This window comes from Cervus elaphus, chromosome 30 (genome assembly GCF_910594005.1).
Source record: "Cervus elaphus chromosome 30, mCerEla1.1, whole genome shotgun sequence".
NCBI lineage: Eukaryota > Metazoa > Chordata > Mammalia > Artiodactyla > Cervidae > Cervus > Cervus elaphus.
This window is the reverse complement of record NC_057844.1, coordinates 7,799,499-7,819,314: the sequence shown is the minus strand read 5'-3', so window position 1 is coordinate 7,819,314 and position 19,816 is coordinate 7,799,499.

Here is a 19,816-nt window from a genome sequence, read left to right as displayed (position 1 = left end):
CACGACTGAGCAACTAACACTACTAGTACTGGTAGCAACTACTACTACTACGGGTAGCAACTACTACTACTGATGCTGGGAAAGACTGGGGCAGGAGAAGGGGTGACAGAGAATGAGATGATTACATAGCATCACCATCTCAATGGGCATGAATATGATCAAGCTCCAGGAGATGACAGTGGAGGGCAGAAGAGCTGATGTGCTACATTCCATGGGGTCACAAAGAGATAGGCATGACTTAGCGACTAAACAACAGCTATCAAACTTGGAAGGAAGGTACCCATTAATTCAGTTCTGTTCAGTCATTCAATCATGTCTGACTCTTTGTGATCCCATAGACGGCATCACGCCAGTCCTCCCTGTCCATCACAAACTCCCGGAGTTTACTCAAACTCATGTCCATCAAATTAGTGATGCCATCCAACCATCTCGTCTTCTGTCATCCCCTTCTCCCCCTGCCTTCATCTTTCCCAGCATCAAGATCCTTTCCAATGAGTCAGCTCTTTTCAAACCGGTGGCCAAAGTATTGGAGTTTCAGCTTCAGCATCAGTCCTTCCAATGAATATTCAGAACTAATTTCATTTAGGATGGATTGTTTGGATCTCCTTACAGTCCAAGGGACTCTCAAGAGTTTTCTCCAATACCATAATTCAAAAACATCAATTCTTCAGTGCTCAGCTTTCTTTATAGTCCAACTCTCATCCATACATGACTGCTGGAAAAATCATAGCTTTGACTAGGTGGACCTTTGTTGGCAAGTGATGTCTCTGCTTTTTAATAAGCTATCTAGGTTGGTCATAACTTTTCTTCCAAGGGGCAAATGTCTTTTAATTTCATGGCTGCGGTCACCATCTGCAGTGATCTTGGAGCCCGCCCCCCCCCCCCCCGACAAAAACAAAAACAAACAAACAAACAAAAAACAAATAAATAAAGTCAATCACTGTTTCCACTGTTTCCCTATCTATTTGCCATGAAGTGATGGGACTGGATGCCATGATCTTAGCTTTCTGAATGTTGAGTTTTAAGCCAACTTTTTCACTCTCCTCTTTCACTTTCATCAAGAGCTTCTTTAGTTCTTCTTTGTTTTCTGCCATAAGGGTGGTGTCATCTGCATATCTGAAGTTTTTGGTATTTCTCCCGGCAATCTTGATTCCAGCTTTTATTTCATCCAGTCCAAAATTTCTCATGATGTACTCTGCATTTAAGTTAAATAAGAAGGTTGATAATATACAGCCTTGATGTACTTCTTTCCTGATATGGAATCAGTCTACTGTTCCATGTCCAGTTCTAACTCTTGCTTCCTGACCTGCATACAGGTTTCTCAGAAGACAGGTCAGATGGTCTGGTATTCCCATCTCTTTAAGTATTTTCCACAGTTTGTTGTGATCCACACAGTCAAAAGTTGTGGCATAGGTGATAAAGCAGAAGTAGATGGTTTTCTGGAACACTCTTGTTTTTTCGATGATCCAACAGATGCTGGTAATTTGATATCTGGTTCCTCTGCCTTTCTGAATCCAGCTTGAACATCTGGAAGTTCACAGTTCACATTCTGTTAAAGCCTGACTTGGAGAATTTTGAGCATCCCTTTGATAGCATGTGAGATGAATGCAATTGTGCGGTAGTTTGAGCATTCTTTGATATTGCCTTACTTAGGGATTGGAATGAAAACGGACCTTCTCCAGTCCTGTGACCACTGCTGAGCTTTCTAAACTTGCTAGTATATTAAGTTCACTTTCACACCATCATCTTTAGGGTTTGAAATAGCTCAACTGGAATCCCATCACCTCAGCTAGCTTTGTTCGTAGTGATGCTTCCTAAGGCCTGCTTGACTTTGCATTCCAGGATGTCTGGCTCTAGGTGAGTGATCACACCATTGTGATTACCTGGGTCATGAAGATATTTTTGTAAAGTTCTTCTATGTATTCTCGCTACCTCTTAATATCTTCTGCTTCTGTTAGGCCCATACCATTTCTGTCCTTTATTTTGCTGATCTTTGTGTGAAATATTCCCTTGGCATCTCCAATTTTCTTGAAGATATCTCTAGTCTTTCCCATTCCACTGTTTTCCTGTTTGTTTGTTTTTCTGCATTGACCACTGAGGAAGGCTTTCTTATCTCTCTTTGTTATTCTTCAGAACTCTGCATTCAAATGCGTATATCTTTCCTTTTCTCCTTAGCCTTTTGCTTCTCTTCTTTTCTATAGCTGTTTGTAAACCCTCCTCAGATAACCATTTTGCCTTTTTGCATTTCTTTTTCTTGGGTATGGTCTTGATCACTGTCTCCTGTACAATGTCACAAACCTCCCTCCATAGTTTATCAGGCACTCTGTCTATCAGATCTAGTCTCTTGAATCTATTTCTCATTTCTACTGTATAATCGCAAGGGATTTGATTTAGGTCATACCTGAATGGTCTAATGGTTTTCCCTACTTTCTTCAATTTAAGTCTTAATTTGGCAATAAGTATTTCATGATCTAAGCCACAGTCAGCTCCCAGTCTTGTTCTTGCTGACTATATATAGATTCTCCATGTTTGTCTGTGAAGAATATAATCAATTTGATTTCAGTATTGATCATCTGGTGATGTTCATATTGCTATTTAAATTAAGCCTTTTAAAAATTTGTGATTATTGTAGGTTCATATGCAGTTGCAACAGAAGATATAGAGAAATCCCATACACCACTAATCCAATTTCCCCTGAGGTTGACATCTTGAAAAAACTGTTGGACAGTATCAGAATATTGGCGCTGATATAGTGAAGAAATAGAGCATTTCTATCATCATCCATATTTCTCACGCTGCCCTTTTAAAACCATTTCCTCTCCCTTCTCACTCACTTCTCCTTAACTTTTTGCAACCACTGATTTGTTATGTTTCTATAAATATGTCATTTAAAAATATTATATAAGGTAAATTATACTGTATTTAAAATTTGGGAGTTTGTTTTTCACTCTGAATAATTCCCCAGAGATTTAGACATATTTTTGTGTGTTTTAATAATTTTTTCCTAAATATTATTACTATTATTACTATTATTATTATTATTACTAAATAGTATTCCATAATTTGTATGCATTATAAGATTGCTTAATCATTCTCTTGTTAAATAACATCTAGGTTGTGTCCTGGTTTTAGTTATTGTTAGCAAAGTAACAATTTTATTAAGCACTAATTTATAATTATTTTCTGTGTGAATATAGTTTTCCATTTCTCTTGTATAAACTTTTAGGAGAGAAATTTCTGATTGGCTCTTTACATATTATTATTCACCTATCAGAATGACAACTATATATCTATATATCTCTATCTATATATCTATCTATACTATATATATATATATAATGGCAAGGCCAAATGCTGATGAGGATATAGAGAAACTGGACACTGATTCATTGCTGATAAGAAGGTAAAAATGTATAACCAGTGTGGAAAACAGTTTGGAAGTTCCTTCAAAACTCAAATCAATTTTGGTCAACTTTTTGTAGCTCACGACAGGCACCAAGCCATCTGGAACTGTGAAATTAGAACATTTCTCTAGAGTAGCAGTTTCTACAAATTTCCTTATTGTTTAGCTCTACAAGTAAAAAAAAAAAAAAATGAGTACAGCTTGTTACATACATTCTTATATATAAATCATTAATATACTCTACGGTTCTAGTACAGCAGGTATATTGAGAAATATATGCAAAACATACTTTTTTAAATGCATAAAAAAATATAAATCCAATATAAGAATCCTGATTTAATTATTTGTGCATTTTTCACTGCACAGCAGTGTCTCACCCAACATAGTCCTTAGTAACATTCCCAGATTTGGAGATAGCCAACTTAGAGTCACATAGCATAGGAGGTCAAGTAGAAAATCTATGCATTATAGTACTTGAAGCCTTCCTCTTTCTATCCCTAGTTCAATTGTCTTCTGCAAGGATATTAGAATGTGAGCATTGAAATTTCCAAAAGTTGGAGGTTTGTTCCTTCACAAAGCTTGGAGAAATCACAACCTTATAAAAGTCTGAGTCTTCAGTACAGAAGCAACAGCCAACCAGCTATGTAATTTATGGAATATTTCCTGCCACTGTGTAGTAATATAAGCAGGAACATATTATAGGTCCAGCATACCTAAAATCAATACTAAAGTTATATTACAGCTAATTCCTTGCTTTAAATGTTTTTCTGATGAATTATTTTTAGAGAAAATTAGTTCTCTCTTATGGAGTCTATAGAAGTAATTGTCTATTAAATTTAGTAAATATTGATCTTTTTTTAAGATCTAGTTTAAGAATTAGAGCAGGTGAGTTGGAGTACCATTTCATGCCAGGAAGAGATACGGGTGCAATATTTTCAAATGGAGAAAGCACATGTAACAGAAGAAAGGGAAGCCCTAAATAAAGCAGTATCTTAAGTATATTACTCTGGCAGAGTAGTTCAACCATATTAAACAAGTTCCACTTCTGAATAGACTGAACTACATCCAAATTACATACATAATTTCCTAAAATCATAGGGCATTAAGGGCAGTAGCATATGTGCAAGAGATTTACTGCTGTTTGCTGCTAGAACTGGTCTTTCCAGCTAATAACTGGAAATCTTCATACCTCAGTGCTGAGAAGCATGTGCCTTCTTAGCTAGAGTGAAAAGGACACAATTATTATAAATCCTAAGTTGAACTGTTTAATTTCTCATTGTTTGTCCCAGAGAGGGTTCCTCATGTAACTCAGCAATTCATGTACTCCACAGACAGGAAAGCTCCAGAAACTTTAAGAATGAAGACTGAAAGGCCTATAAGCAAATTGTACTGACTACTTTTTTTTTTTTTAACTACAGTTTGTCTTAGTTATAACAAGATTATTAAGTGACTATTAATTTCTTTACTAGCAACTTCCAGTATAACAACTGAAACTGGAATAAGTATTTATATTCTATTAATAAAACTGAATTTTATGAAAAGATGCTCAACATCACTCATTATCAGGGAAATGCAAATCAAAACCACAAAGAGGTACCACTACACGCAAGTCAGAATGGCTGCTATCCAAAAGTCTACAAGCAATAAATGCTGGAGAGGCTGTGGAGAAAAGGGAACCCTCTTACGCTGTTGGTGGGAATGCAAGCTAGTACAGCCACTATGGAGAACAGTGTGGAGATTCCTTAAAAAACTGGAAATAGAACTGCCATATGACCCAGCAATCTCACTCCTGGGCATACACACTGAGGAAACCAGATCTGAAAGAGACATGTGTACCCCAATGTTCATCGCAGCACTGTTTATAATAGCCAGGACATGGAAGCAACCTAGATGCCCATCAGCAGACGAATGGATAAGAAAGCTGTGGTACATATACACCATGGAATATTACTCAGCCATTAAAAAGAATTCATTTGAATCAGTTCTAACGAGATGGATGAAACTGGAGCCCATTATACAGAGTGAAGTAAGCCAGAAAGATAAACACCAATACAGTATACTAATGCATATATATGGAATTTAAAAGAATGGTAATGATACCCCTATATGCAAAACAGAAAAAGAGACACAGATGTATAGAACAGACTTTTGAACTCTGTGGGAGAAGGCGAGGGTGGGATGATCTGAGAGAATAGCATTGAAACATGTATGTTATCAAGTGTGAAACAGATCACCAGCCCAGGTTGGATGCATGAGACAAGTGCTCAGGGCTGGTGCACCGGGAAGACCCAGAGGAATGGGATGGGGAGGGAGGTGGGAGAGGGGATCGGGATGGGGAACACACGTAAATCCATGGCTGACTCATGTCAATGTATGGCAAAAACCACTACAATATTGTAAAGTAATTAGCCTCCAACTAATAAAAAGAAATGAAAGAACAAAAAACAAAAAACAAAAAACTGAATTTTGACAAATAAAGCCACAACACAACACAAATGTTTTAAAACATGTACCTGTGAACATGCTCAAAAATGAGATAAATCATAGTTCAGGATGATACATGTAAATGGACATTTATTGTTATTGGAAAACAAAAAGGAAATAATGGAGATGCTTTATTCTATAATATCTATAAACTGCCAAATAATGACATATATAGATATAGGATATGTATATATTATATGTTATTATATTGTTATGTTATTATATATTATGTTATTATAGTATGTTTATATGTATATAAAAATAACTTATATAACATTACATGCAAATATGTGGATAGATACAGATCCCACTGTGTGCCAAAGAGATGACAGGTTTTCACAAGTAATGGGGTAAAGTTTCAGTTTTAGGAATAAAGCAAGAGCAACTGGGACAGAAGTGGAGGTGCCAGACAGTATTAGGAGACATAGTAGTTAAATTTCATGGTATAGTTCTGACAACATTTAAAGCTTCATGAAAGTAATCAGTGTATCCCTTAGCAATGATATGAATGCAAACAAGTGAAAGAACTCAAAGAGCAGTTAACAAGACAATTTCTTGATTAGTTTAGCTGAAATATGTAAGGTATCAGATACACAGTGACTCAGAATACTGTCTTTTTTACGTATTTAATTACAAGTCCCCAATAGTGATATTTTTCATATCTCTGTTTCTGCATTATGACATTGACTGTAAGTGGCATCGTTGGCACTGGAAATAGCTATTAGTGACTTCAAATCTATTCAGACTAGAGAACCAAATCTAGGATTCTAGAAAATCCAGAAGAAATTCAGTAAGTTCACCCATGAGATTCTGCTCTTTGACAGCGAAAATCTGTATCAGTCACAGTTCTCCAAGGAAACAGAACATACTTGCATAGTAGCCACTACCTTAACTAATTTCTGTTGTTCAGTAGCTCAGTCATGTCCAACACTATGCCACACCATGGATTGGAACACGCCAGACTTCCCTGTCCTTCAGCATCTCCCAGAACTTGCTCAAACTCACCACAGCATTCAGCCTTCACTGTGGTCCAAATGTCACATCCATACACGGCTACAGAAAGAAAAAAAAAAACAAAAAAACATAGCTTAGACTATATGAAACTTTGTAGAGAAAGTAATGTCTCTACTTTTTAATATGCTCTCTTGGTTTCTCATAGCTTTTCTTCCAAACAACAAGGGTCTTGTAATTTCATGGCTGCAGTCACCATCTGCAGTGATTTTGGAGCCCTAGAAAATAAAGTCTGTCACTGTTTCCATTACTTCTCCATCTATTTGCCATGAAATGATGGGACTGGATGCCATGATTTTGTTTTGTGAATTTTGAGTTTTAAGCCAGCTTTTTAACTCTCCTCTTTCACTTTCATCAAGATGCTCTTTAGTTACTCTTCACTTTTTACCATAAGGGTGGTTTTCATTAGTATATCTGAGGTTATTGATATTTCAATAACCCAGCAATCTTGATTCCAGCTTGTGCTTCATCCAGCCTGATATTTTGCATGATGTATTCTATATACAACTTAAATAAGCAGGGTGACAATATACAGCTTTGACGTGTTCCTTTCCCAATCTGGAATCAGTCTGTTGTTCCATGTCTAGCTCTAACTGTTGCTTCTTGGCAATCTTCCTGCATACAGGTTTTGCAAGAGACAGTAAAGGTGGTCTGGTATTCCCATCTCTTGTAGAATTTTCCAGTTTGTTGTGATCCACACAGTCAAAGACTTTAGTGTAGTCAATAAAGCAGATTTTTTTTTTTTTCTGGAATTCTCTTGCTTTTTCTATGATACGAAGAATGTTGGTAATTTGATCTCTGGTTTTTCTACCTTTGCTAAATCCAGCTTGAACATCTGGCAGTTCTCTGTTCATGTACTGTGGAAGTCCGGCTTGGAGAATTTTGAGCATTACTTTGCTAGCATGTGAAATGAGTGCAATTGTGCAGTAGCTTGAACATCCATTGGCATTGCCATTCTGTAAGATTGGAATGAAAACTGACCTTTTCCAGTCCTGTAGCCATTGCAGAGTTTTCCAAATTTGCTGGCATATTGAGTGCAACACTTTCACAGCATCATCATTTAGAACTTGAAATAGCTCAGCTAGAATTCCATCACTTCCGCTAACTTTGTTTGTAATGATGCTTCCCTAAGGCCCAGTTGACTTTGCACTCCAAAATGTCTGGCTCTAGGTGAGTGATCGTACCACTGTGATTATCTGGGTCATGAATATCATTTTTTGTACAGTTCTTTTGTGTATTCTTGCCATCTCTTCTTAATATATTCTACTTCTGTTAGGTCCATTCCAGTTCTATCCTTTATTGTGCCCATCTCTGCATGAAATATTCTTTGGTACCTCTAATTTTCTTGAAGAGTTCTCATCTTTCCCATTCTATCATTTTCCTCTATTTATTTGCATTGTTCACTTAGGAAGGCTTTCATATCTCTCCTTGCTATTCTTACTAACATTAGTAAGATATGGATATGTAAGATGATGAGAAATAAATCTTGACAAAACTTGAGAGACCTTCAACTTCAGTGAAATTTCTAGAAGTGCAAAGTGAAGGATAAGTTGTGACATCTGTTCCCTAAATGAGGTACAACACTTATTGGACTGGTCTCTGAATTTTTAAGGCAGCATACTCTCCTTTGGATTGACTACCCTAGGCCATTTCCCAGTGGGACCAAAAAGCTGTTTCTGTTTCATGGGGCCGATAATATGAAGTCCTGAGGTGATGAATAAGGAGAGAATCAATCATAGAGGCTGACAAGGTAAACCTTAAAAGGAGTGGCTGAACATCTTAACAGTGTGCAGATGAGGGTTAAGGGCAGGAATGTGAGGCAGTTAACCCTGGATAAGTTAGGAAGAATAGTCTAGGAGAAGTACATAAATCCAAGGGGTGAATTTCAGGATAAAAAGATATTTGACAGATATCAGAAAGGTGGCTGATCAAAAAAATATAATCAGAATTTAGAAGTTACCCTTGAAATCCTAGATTATTAAGTCTTACAACTTTCTGAAAAGTTTGCATTTTCTATGGCAGTTTCATCTAAGAAATGTGTATGATTTTTTGATACTTAGAAAGGAATTTTAAAATGGCAAGATAGTTCACCATCTGTATAAGATTATATTGGAATGAATGTGCTATCAAAATTTGTCTCTGAATTTCAGACATCGTTAACCAATAATACAGCAAAAGATATGAGCAATGGCTTTGTAGGGACAATGTGGAGTTGTTGTTGTTCAGTCACTAAGTAGTGTCCAAATTTGTGACCCCCATGGACTACAGCATGCCAGGCTTCCCTGTCCTTCGCTATGTACCAGAGTTTGCTTAAACTCATGTCCATTGAGTCGGGGATGCCATCCAACCATTGCATCCTCTGTTGCTCCCTTCTCCAGCCTTCAGTCTTTCTAAGCATCTTTTCCAATGAGTCATCTATTTGAATGAGTTGGTCAAAATATTGCAGCTTCAGCTTCAGCATCAGTCCTTCCAATGAATATTCAGGGTTGATTTCCTTTAGAATTGAGTGATTGTGTCTCCTTACTGTCCCAGGAACTCTCAAGAGTCTTATCCAGCACCACAGTCAGTATATCAGTTTAATTATCTCTCGTGATATAACCTTAGTTATTTCCTTCATGTTTCTAGTCTGTGAGGAGAAGAGGAAAAATATACTGTGGTCTAGTCTAAACCAACCATTTAATTTGGGAAGATATGTCATTTTTAATGACATAGCATGCAAAATATTTTAAACGTATGTGTTTTCAGAAGAAACTTTTTACATAAGCCATATTTAAAAATAAGTCCTTTACATCTGAACATTATTTCTAACGATTTTCAGTCAGAAAATCCTGACCCGAGGAGTTAGTGCCACAACAGAATGGTTCGAAATTGGGAAAGGAATGAGTCAAGGCTGAATACTGCCACCCTGCTTAGTTTACTTATATAAAGAGTAAGTACATCATGAGAAATGCCGGGCTGGATGAAGCACAAGCTGGAATCAAGATTCCTGGGAGAAATATAAATAACCTCAGATATGCACATGACACCACCCTTAAGGAAGAAAGCTAAGAGGGACTAAAGACCCTCTTGATGAAAGTGAAAGAGGAGAGTAAAAAGTTGGCTTAAAACTAGCATTCAAAAAATGAAGATCATGGCATCCAGTGCCATCACTTTACGGGAAATAGATGGGGAAAACAGTGGAAACAGTGACAAATTTTACTTTCTTGGGCTTCAAAATCACCGCAGATGGTGACTGTAGCCATGAAATTAAAAGACACCAGCTCCTTGGAAGAAACCTAGACAGCATACTAAAAAGCAGAGATAACTTTCCCAGCAAAGGTCCATCTCGTCAAAGCTGTTTTTTCCTGTGATCATGTATAGATGTGAGGGTTGGACCATAAAGAAGGCTGAGCACCGGAGAATTGATCCTTTTGAACTGTGGTGTTGGAGAAGACTCTTGAGAGTCCCTTGGACTGCAAGGAAATCAAACCAGTCCATCCTAAAGGAAATCAGTTTTGAGTGTTCATTGGAAGGCCTGACGCTAAAGCTGAAACTCCAATACTTTGGCCACCTGATGAAAAGAGCTGACTCATTGGAAAAGATCTTGATGCTGGGAAAGATTAAAGGCAGGGAGGGAAGGGGATGACAGAGAACGAGATGGTTGGATGCCATCACTGACTTGATGGAAATGAGTTTGAGCAAGCTCCGGGAGTTGGTGATGGACAGGAAAGCCTGGTGTGTTGCAGTTCATGGGGTCACAAAGTGTTGAACACTACTAAGAGACTGAACAACATCAAAAACTTTCTTTTTTTCCTAAACTCTAAAAGTTCCCTTTAAATTAACAAGACACTAATAGGGCAGAGAATGGCATTAATTTCTAACCAAAAATTTACAAGTAAAAATAGTTTTATATAGCTGTGCAGTTTTATTTAAAATATGTTGGTTAAACTTTATTGATGTAGTTTTCTCTTTACTTTGTTTTCCTCATGGAAAATAATATAAGTCACTTAATTAATTCTATTTTCCATTATTAAGTTATGACAAGATTTTCCCTAGAAAACATTCATGTAGCAAAAAGTTGTTGCTCATTGTATGCAAGATATAAAGAAATTGATGTAAATAAAGAAATGAATCAATCTGATAAGAATTAAGTTTAATATTTTCAGAGGCTATTGAATCTCACTCTCATGATCAAAGAGAGACTTATCTTATGTGCATCACTGGAAGATTCATGAGACTGAATATGTAAGAAAGCAAAATTAATCAGACATAAATGATACTCCTATGTTTGCAATTATATCAGTAGTAACATAACCCTTCAATGATTGTTTAAAACTAATACCAAAATCTAACCCAGGAGCAGGAAATTTTCGTATTGTAAAACTTTTAAGACCCAGTTTTTAATGGGTATTTTCTAGGAAAATGTAACTAGCTATGATATATACCTCAATAGAAAGCCCTATTCACTAAACTGTAAGTAGAAAAAACCTATTTTTTGTAATATAATTAAATATATACATTGTATAATATGAATGAAATTAATAGTATATGCTTATGTGTTTATTTAATATACCTCATCTATTCTCTCACATAAATGTATGTAGATGCAGAAGCCCCTATAAAAACAGCCCTACACACTACACATAATATTCCAATGTTATAAATTTTACCATGTTGACACAATCAAAAATAAAAAAGTGTCTACAATTCTCTGAAATTTGCAAGTCAATATCATAACACAGCATCTCTAAATGGATAGGTGGTCATTTAAATTTGCTTTATCTGTAAGACACTTATTTCTCAGTATATAAACTCTTCTACTTATTTCATCAGTAGACTTGATCTCTTGGTATATTCAAAATACACCAATAGATATAAATAAAAATGAATCTAAATGTCTAGTTTCCTGGGGATAGCCATTGCTATAGGCAATAGCTATAAAAGCAGAATGTAGCACCACTGATCATCGTCAGTGACTGAAGGAAAATTCTCCCACAGCTCCATACACAGATTCTTTTTACACAGAGAAATATCTTCTGAAGTTAGATATTGGCTGTCCTTAAATCTGCATCACTGAATATGGGTAACATTACTCCTAGTGTAGTGTCAGTTATAACAAGGAGGTTGCTAAATCCAAACATATAATTAAATATACTAACTTGAACTACACTGATTTGGATTTATGATTATCTTAAAAATGCTGTAGTTGAAGGTTACCTTTAAAAAACACATTCCTTGTGTACATATTTGCTACGTTAAAAGGACAAGTATTGCATATTTAGGGTAAGTAAATACCCTCAATACGACCAGGCACTATCACAGGACACATGCACACTTGACAGCAAACAGTGAATATGTGCTTACCTCCATGGAGAAGTCTATGAAAATTCTGTGTATAGTGCTAAACAATTTGGAATCACTATATAGATGAACACGAAATTACAGAGTCTGTTTGAAGTCTTCTACAAATCAAATAGTCAAAGCAATCAAACAACATCATAGTTAGTATTTTTCTAGGAGACACATGGAGGATATTAGCCAATTATTCTTTGAGGGTAGGTGCAGAAAAGGACTTGAATAGCTTTATGAACAAATTATTTTGGCAAAAAGAAAATGAATAAAAGAGGAATCTCTTAGTTCACAAGGTTGAAAACAATGAAGATGAGTATGCTTGTTACATTCTATTCCAGTAACTATGAAAACGATCCAGTTACCTTTTATCAAGGATGTGGGTCACTTAAAAGCCAGAAAGATGACCTGAATAATATCACAAAGTTAGTCCTTTCCCAAGTCTGATGATTGGATGTAGCCATATGTACTCTGATCAGTTCAGTTCAGTCGCTCAGTCGTGTCCAACTCTTTGTGACCCCATGTATTGCAGCACGCCAGGCTTCCCTGTCCATCACCAACTCCCAGAGCCTACTCAAACTCATGTCCATGGAGAGGGTGATGCCATCCAATCATCTCATCTGCTGTCGTCCCCTTCTCCTCCCGCCTTCAACCTTTCCCAGCATCAAGATCTTTTCCAGTGAGTCACTTTTTCGCATCAGGTGGCCAAAGTATTGGAGTTTCAACTTCAGCATCAGTCCTTCCAATGAATGTTTAGGACTGATTTTCTTTAGGATGGACTGGTTGGATCTCCTTGCAGTCCAAGGGACTCTCAAGAGGCTTCTCCAACACCACAGTTAAAAAGCATTAATTCTTCGGTGCAAGTCTTAATGATTGGATATAACCATGTGTTTTCTGATAGCCACAGACAAAAGATAGAGTGGAAATACTTCCCTTGAATGGTCTGTCCAGATTTATTTTCTATGTTCTTTCTTTCAGCTGTCTCCACTTTCAGTGATTTTGATGGTTAAAAACACTTCTAAACTTCCAAGTATCCAATACATTGATGATGTTTTGGCTAAGACCAAGTGTATAAAAAAGCAGGCCAAAAGTATTAAGCAAAATTTTATGGAATTTTTATAAGTTAAAAGAAAGTAGAATATTGGTAATTTCATGTTTTAATCTAACATAATCATGGAAAAATTTTACCCTTTGAACTGAAATGTTCACAAAGAAAATATCATGTGAAATTTTCAATTTCCAGTGGGAAAAATGAGTTCCATCATGACATGACTTGTCCAAGGCAACAAAAGAAATGATTGGCATAAATGTTAATTCTGTTAAGACAAGGAAATAAGACAAGGCCATAGCATTCATTCCAAACAAATTGATCTCTTTAGAAATAGTTTAGACAGTGTTTATTTGTTTACGAAGTGGTTTCTGTTATGTGGTTTTTCTATAATGGGTATATGGAGATAAATTATATGCTGAATATATTTATATGGCTTAAAATATGCTTAATGTATTAATTTTAACTACAGTAATTTGGAAAATGTGATCATTAGTAAAAGGTTAATCTTGTGTATTTCCTCCTATACCTTAAATCACATAATACAGGTGTTTTTAATTTATTCCATTATGCTAGCTTTTGAGTTGAAGAAAATATATAATTTATACAGCTGATATTTATTTATTGATGCTTATTAGCAAATAACTTTTCTAGGTGGTATGGATAGAAAATTATAAAAATTGTCCCTAGCTCTTAAATAACTAATAGCATGTGTTTTTGTTTGTTTTAAATGAAGCATTCTATTTTTCAAAATGTGAGCTGATTTAATGAGATAATTAATATTTAAAGGTGTAAAATAAGCCAAATTTCAAAGAGGGAAATTGATACACATGTTTGGATTAATTCCTCTGATAAAGCTAAACAGCTTTTCATAGATCTTTAAAAGTTTTTTTTTTTTTTAATTTTTATATAGCTGTTAAAGGTTATTTTTCATTTACAGTTATTATAAAATATTGTCAGTGTTCTTCATGTTGTACAATGCACCCTTGAGTCTATTTCACATGCAGTAGTTTTCACCTCCCACTCCCCCACCTACCTCTATACCTTCACTCCCCTCCCGACTGGTAACCACTAGTTTGTTCCCTATATGTATGAATCTGCTTCTTTATTGTTATCTTCACCAGCTATAGTTTTTTTTAAGTTAGTATAAACTGTTGACTTCTTTCCTCAGAATCACTATAACCAAAGACTGAAATCATGGCAATAAGAATAAACTGAGCTAAAGCCTGGGAAATATCTGTGTATTTTTTGAAATGTTGCAACAGGGAAGGTACATCCATTAGAGAATGGACTAGATACATCCATTAGAGAATGATACAGGAAATGAACTTCTAATTCTGCCTACATTTCTCTCCTACCTTGTTTTAGGATAGTGAGAGCTTGTCTTTCAAGTGCCATTTTACCCTTCTGTTTTTAGAACAGTATACAGTTAAAATGAGGAAAACTTAGAGTCTGGAGAAAATGAAAAATGAAAAAAAGAATTTGTGGACTGAGCTGAGGAATCTTAATCGTGGACAGTGATTCTTGCACTTGGATGCACATTGACAGTACCTGGAAAGTGGTTTTTTTTTTTTTGGTTTGTTTGTTTGTTTTTTAATCCATACAAATCTAAAAGAACAAAATGAGATCACAGAATCTCTAGATGAAATACTATTATCAGTATTGTTTGTACTTCTTCAGGAAATTCCTTGGTGGTCCAGGGATTAGGACTTGTCAATTCCACTGCCAAGGACCCGAGTTGAATCTCTAGTCTTGGAACTAAGATCTCATAAGCCTCACAGAGTGGCCAAAATAAAACAAACTTTCCCATACAGTTCCAGTATTCACTGGAAATTTGAGAAGCACTTTTAAGAAGTGCCTCTTCTTAATGTTCTTTCTCCCTGGGAAGCTGAGTGTAAATCTCCCTCCCAAGAAGTTATTATGTGATATGAGGAACAATGAATATTTTTACTTTGTGCCTATGGTTCTCTACCCTAGAAGCTATTTTAACCAAGTCCTTTCTTCCTGGCTACAGGCTTGATGCAGACTATAGTGTATGCTTTGGACCTTAACTAATCTCACTGCAAGAAATAGGAGCTTATAAATAAATCTGTAAGCTATCTAAGGTATACTTTTGTTTCAAAAGAAATCAGCAAACTGATCACAGATTCAGTGAGAAGCAAATGTTTTGTTATTTTGAAGAACAAATAATAATAAATCTTCATATACTAAACACAATAAGAAAGATACATGAATTAATACTATCATCTATAAACAGAAGAAGAAAAATAATAGATATCAAACCAAAATATATGGGGCAAAAAAAGAGCTGAAATAAACAACATAGTAGATAGGGCAGGTAAAGAATATGTGACCATGCATGGAAAACAAACTTGAAAATTGGAATAGCAGAGAATTGAAAAATTATTGCAGAGTATCAAGGAAAGATCAATCAATAAAAATTATATAAGAGAATTGAAGGGGAATAAAATATAAGACAGAAGTTTTAATATCTGGATTACAGGATTTATAGAATGAGAGAAAAAAATGGGACTCAGAAGGATTAGAAATAAGTGTCCCAGAATAAAAAGAAATATAATATATTTATAAACTTTCAAAGTTAAAGATGCCTTAAAATACTAAAGAGGAGTGATAAGGAACATTTCAGAGCAAATCACTGTAAAATTTTAAAATATCAATGACAAAAATAGAATTATAAAATTTCTTCTTCTATGAGAAAATAGTATTTTTATTAAACATAAATCAAAATTAGAATGTCATAAGATTTTTCAGTAACAACATTAACTAAATGAGAGCAAATTGTATAATTATAGGAGAACAAGATTTTAATAGAATTGTCATTTAAATATGAGGTTATATTAAAAGTATTTTCAAGCCTATAAATCGTAGAACATTTAATATATATGAACAATTGTTAGAAAGCAATTTTAGATATTTACAAAAGGAGATAAATATTCAAGATATATTTGAAGTAAATTGATCACAAAATTTGTAAGCATAATGATCATGCTAAAAAAAAAACTGAGATTTTAGAAAAAAATACATAATAACCCAAAAAAAAACTTCTAATACATATCAATCTGTATTAGTGTCTGGAAAAAACAAAGGATGTGAGAGTATGTTAATTTCTTTTCTAGAAGGTAGAAATAAAAATATGTAACTTTTTTAAAACAGAAAACAATTGATATTATTTTGTAAAGTTAAAAAGCACATACCTTGATCCAGCAATTCTTTATCTGATGTACACTCTAAATAAGCTTTCTTAAGTTCACCAGAAAGCTTGTAAAAGGGTGGTTTTATAAATACTGTTCCCAACAGCAAGACACAAAAAGAGCACAAATGACAGAAGATTATATAAGTATGTCTCACTTCATTCATACAACTGAAAATGATAAACTGGTGAAAATAAACAAAAACTAAACACTATAGTCAGCAGTATAGATAAGTCTCAATAACTTAATATAGGGAAAATAGAAAACATATTGCAATACAGTAAGTTTGATATGATTTTATTACAAAACGTGTGCTACTGAACAATATATTGTTTAGAGACATACATGTAAGTGGTAATGCAATGGATAAAATCTAGGGAATGATAAACACAATTATGGGATGGGATTACTACTAAGGAATGAGGAAGGTGGGCTCCTTCAAAATGATGGGATTTCTAACAGTAATGATAAAAGTTTGTTCCTTGGAATAAGTGGCATTTATTAATTTAAATGTTGGTGTACTTTTATCACATGTATTTTAAGTCAATTGAACAATATATATGGAGCGATATTCTTTGGAAATGCATTCAACAAGAGAAGATGTGAGAACAATATAATAAAAATATAAAATGCCTATCTATTCCTTGTACTAAGACTCAGTAGGCAGTAATTCGTTTTCTTCTTCATTTTCAAGGCAGACTATGGGCATGCAGTATTACATTCATTTTACCGAATCACTGTGAGTTAAGAACACAAAAACACTATCTTTCTTTTACTACATTCTGAGTCTGAGGTTTGGAGCTCAGAATGGAGGTATGTACTTGGGAAATAACTATGGGTTTACAAGTTTTTCAGTGTGGGCCACCTATGAATATTAGCAAGGAAAGCCACCATCAGCAGAACAGTGATGTAAAATATAAAATAAACATTAGGAAATTTTCTCCAGGCTACATGGCTGGTTACTGTACTTCTTTCACATATTTACTGTGTTCCCTGCATATACTTATTATCGCTCATCCTATTTATTTTGGCTTAGGTAAGACAATCATTGTTTTCATAGTTTTTGACAGTGTGTGCTCATTTATTTTTCTTTGTAATTTCCTAGGGCATGTGTAAAGAAGAAATAATATAAAATCACATGTAAAATAATCTTTAAAAATAGTGTTAAATACAAATTAAGCTTTCTAGGGCTTCCCCTGTGGCTCAGCTGGTAAAATGAGGGAGACCTGGGTTAAATCCCTGGGATGGAAAAATCCCCTGGAGAAGGGAAAGGCTACCTACTCCAGTATTCTGGCCTGGAGAATTCCATGAACTGTATAGTCCATGGGATCACAAAGAGTCAGACACGACTGGGTGACTTTCACTTTCAAGCTTTCTAAACCAAAGTAAGTTGGTAAGAGGTTAATATCATCAAGGACCTTATTTTTAATTCAGTATTTAATGAATTTCATAGAATAACTGAAATATGAATTTTTATGTCACCTAAAATGTTTTCTTGAAATAACTCTAAACTAATTCCTAGAAATATTGTGATTAAAATTATTTTTGAAATTAATTTTACTTTAAAAATAGCATGAAATTTAATCACAAAGCAATGTTTCATTGGAAGGATTTTCATGAATTAACTGTCATTTAGATATTGAATATGAACTGTGGTGTTGGAGAAGACTCTTGAGAGTCCCTTGGACTGCAAGGAGAGCAAGCCAGTCAATCCTAAAGGAAATCAGTCCTGAATATTCATTGGAAGGACTGATGCTGAAGTTCCAATACTTTGTACGCTTGGTGAGAAGAACTGACTCATTTGAAAAGACTCTGATGCTGGGAAAGGTTGAAGGCAGGAGAAGAAGGGGACGACAGAGGATGAGATGGTTGGATGGCATCACTGATGGACATGAATTTGAGTAGGCTCCAGGAGTTGGTGATGTATAGGGAAGCTTGGCATGCTGCAGTCCATGGGGTCGCAAAGAGTCAGACATGACTGAACTGAACTGAACTGATGTTTTATAACATAAAATTAAGCTTTAACTGATTTCATAAATTATTATTGATAGGGAGAGTCATGTGTAAGATATTCAGCCTGTGGTCAAATTTTAGAGTTGCTGGAATATAGACGAGTTACCTATCATACAAGCTCTCTAATGAAATCAGGGTTGCTTACCTATCCTAGCTATTGTAAATAGTGCTGCAGTGAACATTGGGGTACATGTGTATTTTTGAATTATGGTTTTCTCAGGGTATATGACCAGTAGTGAGATTGTTGAGTCATGTGATAGTTTTATTCCTTTTATGAAAGACAGGATTTTGGACTACATTATTCTGTTATTCTCATCGATGTCACCTCACAATTTGATGAACATAAACCACAGGGCAAAGACACATTTACAGTATCCTCACATGTCATTTAACTTTTTTCATTAATTGAAAATTTACAAGTAATTTTTAGAAAATTTAATAATCTTCAGATGATGAACAATCGATTACTTGCATCTTTCTCACTTCTCCATTATTCTGACTACACACACACACACACACACACACACACACACATGAAAAAATGCTCAACATTGCTCATTATTAGAGAAATGCAAATCAAAACTACAGTGAAGTATCACCTCACACTGGTCAGATTGAAAGTGAAAGGGATAGTCACTCAGTTCCATTTGTTTGTGACTTCATGGATGTAGCCTTGCAGATTTGTCTGTCCTTGGACTTCCTAGACAAGAATACTGGAATGGGTAGCCATTTCCTTCCTCTAGAGGATCTTCCCTACCCAGGGACTGAGCCTGGGTCTCCTGCATTAGAGGTGAATTCTTTACCATCTGAGCCACCAGTGAATGACCATCATCAAAATCTATAAACAATGATCGCTGGAGGGGATGTTGAGAAGAGGGAACCCTCTTGCATTGTTGGTGGGAATGTAAATTGATACAGCCGCTATAGAAAACAGTATGGAGAACCTTAAAAAACTAGGAATAAAACTATCACATGACTCAACAATCTCACTACTGGTCATATACCCTGAGAAAACCATAATTCAAAAATACACATGTACCCCAATGTTCACTGCAGCACTATTTACAATAACTAGGATAGGTAAGCAACTTAGATGTCCACTGACAGATAAATCGATGAAGAAGCTGTGGTACGTATACACATTGGAATATTGCTCAACTATAAAAGGAACAAATTTAAGTCAGTTCTACTGAGGTGGGTGAATCTAGAAATTGTCATACGGAGTGAAGTAAGTCAAAAAGAGAAAAATGAACACAGTGTATTAATGCATATATAGGGAATCTAGAAAAATGGTACTGATGAACTGATTTGCAGGGA